Source organism: Triticum dicoccoides, chromosome 3A (genome assembly GCF_002162155.2).
Source record: "Triticum dicoccoides isolate Atlit2015 ecotype Zavitan chromosome 3A, WEW_v2.0, whole genome shotgun sequence".
In the NCBI taxonomy this organism is placed as follows: Eukaryota; Viridiplantae; Streptophyta; class Magnoliopsida; order Poales; family Poaceae; genus Triticum; species Triticum dicoccoides.
Genome location: NC_041384.1, coordinates 445,028,268 through 445,033,822, shown reverse-complemented (window position 1 = coordinate 445,033,822; position 5,555 = coordinate 445,028,268). Strand labels below are relative to the sequence as shown.

The 5,555-nt window shown below is 41.1% G+C and overlaps 1 long non-coding RNA gene across 1 annotated transcript; it reads right to left on the bottom strand.

Annotated features, from left to right (window-relative positions):
• Nucleotides 1–465: 465 nt before the first annotated feature.
• Nucleotides 466–4,323, bottom strand: LOC119268493. Its single transcript, XR_005133202.1, has 5 exons — nucleotides 3,789–4,323; nucleotides 2,666–2,774; nucleotides 2,347–2,543; nucleotides 2,158–2,249; nucleotides 466–1,456 (listed from the first exon to the last, which is right to left on the bottom strand). It is a non-coding gene; the product is annotated as an uncharacterized LOC119268493 (long non-coding RNA).
• Between the last annotated feature and the right edge of the window lie 1,232 nt (nucleotides 4,324–5,555).

Below are 5,555 nucleotides of genomic sequence, written 5' to 3'. Positions count from 1 at the left end.
ATTTCTATTAAGTGGTCGAGCAGGGGTGCAACATCGTCGAGCAGGGGTGGCGGCGACAGCCAGACCACCTTGAGCACCATGGTCCGGAAGCCAAGAGCATGAGCAGACCAAAATCAGAATGGACTAAAAGGGTTCAGGGTTCAATGCATAGTGGGATCAGATTTGCCTTTCCTCGATCATATAATCTACCCCCGCCATCTCTTGTCACCAGGTTGATCTGTTTATACAGTGGAGCTGCCCTGGTTATCACTCAACAAGAATGACCATCCAAGGACAGAACAATAAGTATCACATGATCAAAAAGGATTCTAGAGACAAGAGGGAGGACCCAACTTGATACCCACAGGTGCCTTGATTGCTCAAAGGCACACTTATTTCAGCCACAACGAATCATCATTGCCCTAGCAAGGATGGCTTCCGACCGGTGGGGCACGTGCGAATAAAAAGGGTTCAGGGTTCAATGCATATGGGCTCAGATTTGCCTTTCCTTGATCATATAATCTACCCCCATCATCTCTTATCACCAGATCAATCTGTTTATACAGTGGAGCTGCCCTGGTTATCACTCAATAAGAATGACCATCCAAAGGACAGAACAATAAGTATCACAGGATCAAAAAGGATTCTAGAGACAAGAGGGAGGACCCAACTTGATACCCACGGCTAATCATCATCGCCCTATAAAGAATGGCTTCCGACTGATGTGGCACGTGATTCAAACGCGGTGGCACGAGATATCTCATTTTGGGAGTAACTATTCATTCCAGCAGTAACTTTTTTTATCCGACGGACGAGGTCGTTACAGGGGTTGATCCGACAGCCCAAGATCCATCAAGCAACCAGATCCGACGGTCAGGAATCCCAAATCACCGAGGAGCGGCCTGAGGAGCTTATATTCTTATTTCTGGATGGACTTATTTCTGGATTTCTGGATGGATCACCGGATCAATATGTTCTTACGAGGGTTTAACTGCCCTGGTTATCACTCATTAGAAATGACCATCCAAGGACAGAGCCACTAAAATAAGAACGTGATCAAAATAGCTCAAAGAAACAAGGGAGGATCCAAATTAATACCCACAAGTGCCTCGACTGCTTGAGAGCATGCCTATATCAGCCATAATTGATCATCATAGCCCTGGCTATGTCCCATATAGTAGCTGAAGCAGAGCAGGGGAAGATGGAGCTCACAGAGGGAGGTTGTAGCTGAGGCAACACTCAGAGGGCACCGGGGTTGCGCCTGAACGCCATCCAACCAGTGAGGAACCACGTCGGAGTTGCGCCTTGCACCATCCCGTCGACGAGCACGAAAGCCATGGGCACCGAAGTGGCCAAGGAGGTGAGGAGGTGATGTATAGCACATCTAGGAGCACCATCAGAGACGACCGGGGCAACGAGCAAGCAGGGAGAGAGGCGAGGTGGCAGGGAGAGGAAAAGGCGTGACGCGAGTGCAGGCCTGCAGGGAGCGGAACATCAGCTATTTTGGAGTATATAGGAACTATCAAACATATCATATAAGTGCAATCATCTTTGATAATATAAGAGAGCATACAAATCACAGAGCTTGTTTAAGATATTTTGTCACATCAAGTAGTTTAGATAAGAAAAGCCTAACCCAGAATTACAAATAATTGGAGCGAGTGATAGATTTATTATTCTGATAATCTGGTAGTAACTATACATAAATAATTCATTTGCCAACAGTAAAAAATATGCGATGCAGCTGTCCTATAATATAAGACGTTTTACAGTTCACAATATTTTACATAGAAAAATTATATTCCAAAGAGCAACTGCTTAAACCGTTGAGTACAAAAGTCATTCATGCCAACCACAAAAGGAAATAATCTGCAATGCAAGGCTAATATGATTTATCTATTGCCAATCACTGTATCCATTTAAATTATAATCTGAACATATATACTTTCCAGTCACATGGCATCATCTTTTGAACTAAACTAAACCGCCAAAGTTATGTCAATGATTAAATATGGCATTAGTGTAAAATATGGTAATGGGGTGGTTTATTTGGGTCAAAAAAGGAAAACAACACAACACAGAGTATCCAATTAAGCATAGCAATTAACAATGAGGGATACTAATGAGGGAACTCTGAAAATGGATAGATCACCTCACATAATGATTATCTCAGCATACCTAGGCTAGGCAAGTGAAACCGACAATAAGGGTAAATAGAGCAGCCGTTCCCTTGGCAGTGGCCGCTCCATGTCCTCCTCCCCCTGTGTATCCTGCCATGGAACAACCGACAGAGCGACCTCAGATCAGAATCCCACGCGCGACGAAATGAACTTGCGAGACAGGGGTGACGTGGGCCCACCATGTTACCTGGGTGAAGAGGAGGGAGCCAAAGAAGCCCGCGAGGAAGAAGAGGCGACATGAGAGGAGCACCACAGCGAGCCACAGTCGCGTCCGCATGAACCAAACGCAGTTGCTGATGGCTGGCTAGCACAAGGGAGGGCCGACATGATCCCGCAACAACAACATGAATTTGCAGCAATCCATCCATGCTCTTATCATGTTTTCTGCAAAACACACACAAAAATCCGATCATGTTAATAGAGCAACCAGAACCTTCTATGTCATATGGAGATTAAAAGGAAAAATAATTAAGGATATATGAAACGAGTAGTTCAACTCTACACACATGATCAAGAAAATGGTAGTGTGGGCAGCATATATATGCAGCAATCCATCTCCATGCTCTTATCATGTTTTCTGCAATCCAGAGTGACACCTACCATCAGCAACATAACCTGCATAAAAACACACCTATGATTAGTAATATCGGACTAAATCTCGCTATAAATTAGAGCACGTTGATACTCTTTATGGGAATAAATTAGAACAAAAACTGAAAACAAATTATGGATACATACTATCGGATCTAGCGCGAGCATTTGAAAATATGTGCTAAAAACATACAAGGTTGTGTTCTGTGAGAAAAGGAGAAGTGTCTGACACACAAATAGATGCATTATAGACAAACATTTTCAGGTTTTCAACTTCTCAAGTAATCAATTTTCAACCACAAATGTTATTCTTTAAAAGGCGTGAGTTCAAATGTGTAAACTGAACCAAGGCATATTACTTTTTTATGGTACAAATAACCCCCTATGCACTATTGGGCTTCTTCTGGCCATATAAATTCTCAAGCTCTTTCAGATCTCTCAAACCCTGCCTTTGTCCGACAACATGTCCATTATCCAACTGATTCAAGCGATTAAGTCTGAACATGGCAACTGAGAGCCATTGTCTTCCTCAACAGAAAGGAAGCAAGTTACATTCAAGCAAACTAAGCACAAGCTTGACCTATTAAAATACAAGATATAAATGAAAGAATAAGGTAGGAAGAAGGCTGCCAGAAATGCTTAAAACCCACTAAACACCAACGCTGACTATTGGATATTTTGCCAAACGTACCATCTATTCTTCTCTTAATTCATCGATGATGGCGCAACAGGTGTATTGTTCAATCTATCTATCCAACTAATGTATAGCCTTCAACCATCTATGTCGATGCATCTCACCTCTAACTGAACTATTACCACCCAAAACATAAATACACTGCATATGTACCAAGAAAAGTAACCCTTGATTTCTCTTTGCATAGCAATAATGAAATTAAACAAAGGAGAACATAATGCTTACATAGACATGAAAAGCAACAGAATTAGATATTTTGTCAGAAGCATAGCACACACATGATAAAGTAAAAACCCAGGAAAAGAAACAAATTGTGAGAGGAATGGAATATGGAGAGAAACAACCTTGGAATCAGAGTGAGAGGGGGGATCACATGTATGTGATGCTTCCAAGGATTGCCTCATTCTTCAGGCCATTGCAGATCTGAAAATAAAAGGCAACCGAGGTTGACATCAGAGAGAGAGAGAGAGAGAGAGAGAGAGAGAGATGGCCGGGATGCTTTGCTCCTTGATAAACCGTGGCGAGCCAGCATGCTACACGGGAGCAAATGGATGGAATCGAGGCCTTGGCACAAGGCGCTTGTAGGACTGGGTGTAGAGGAAGAGGAGCACGTCGTGGAGGTCGGCCTCCCACACAAAACATTTGCTCAGATCAGTTTAGTACAAAATATCTAGTAATGATGCATAAACAACAGATAATCATAACTGAGATATGATTCAGACAATCTATCTAAAAAGGCATAGCACATTATTTAAAAGCAGATCACATAGTACAACATGAACCAATGGTGGCACGTGTGCATATCATGTATTGCAGGCTAGCACATAGTAGAAGAATAAATTTCATTTCACATATGCAACAACAGTAAAAACAATTCAAGTTGGTCACCTGACGATACATCTGGCTCGCACATATTATCCAGTTGCAACACACACAATTCTTTCCTCAAGGTTTAATGACTTCTATGTTCTAACTGAAATTCCTGGTACAAAATAATTAGGACAAGACAATTAATTTCATGTTAGTGGAAAGGAACATAACATATAAACATCTCATGAAAGAGACATGCCAGTTCTAGCTGGTGTTCGTTCTCGTACATGAAAAGGAAAATTGCATCTTCATACGTAAACTACAGCTTCTTGATTACAACCATACTCAACCATGTATTCAATCATCTGTTGTTTACTCTCATGTAATTAAGAGAAACTCACTTCTTGTAGGTATGATGTGAGACGAAGACATAAATGCTCTAAATAAGTACACCTCTAAAACGAAATTAAGAGAAATCCCACCTCAAAGTTTATGGGTGATTGGACAGCTGAGAATCCTGAAGTAAAATTATTTGGGCCTATATAATCATAATTTCATCCAAAGCAGAAGAAACCAGAATATACTCATAATCAAATTATTTGGGTTGTCCATGCCTAACATTTGCAGATATACAATGGAAGTGAAAGGTAAGTGAGCACTTTGCCGTGAATAAAGGATGGCCTTGACCAGGTTTCATTATGGTCAAACATATTGCACGTGTCTTCTAAAAAAGACATAAAAAGGATTAAGATACAAACATTAAACATTGCTGAAAAGGAAAATGGGGATGCATTTTTCGTGGTATATAGTAGTATCAACTATCAAGTGATGGTGCAAAGTGAAGTATGGAATGCCAACGAAATAAGCATCTAAATGCCACAATAATAAATGCATAGACCAAGAAGATGAAGATATCCATGACTTTTTAATTTTTCAATTGTTCGCATCATTTTTTAGTTTTATAGATAGTTTTGCCGTGATGAATAAGCCATGGGTTGCTTAAAACCTAAAGAGATATTAGTATTGTCAATATTCCCTCTACAAACCTTTGCCAAATGCTGCAGTTTAACAGTTTCTACGTACCAGAAGATCAAAGGGTTGATGACTAACCATTACACCTCACTCTTATATGACCAGAAGATCAAAGGGATGACCTTCCAGATACATTTCAAAACCCAATACTAATCATATCCCTGAGTCTTCTTAACACCACCGCACACCACTGATTTTACAAAATAACAAGGGATAACGCCACTTAACAACATTGTCCCGCGAGCAGAAGCACGCGCCGGCTTGACGCA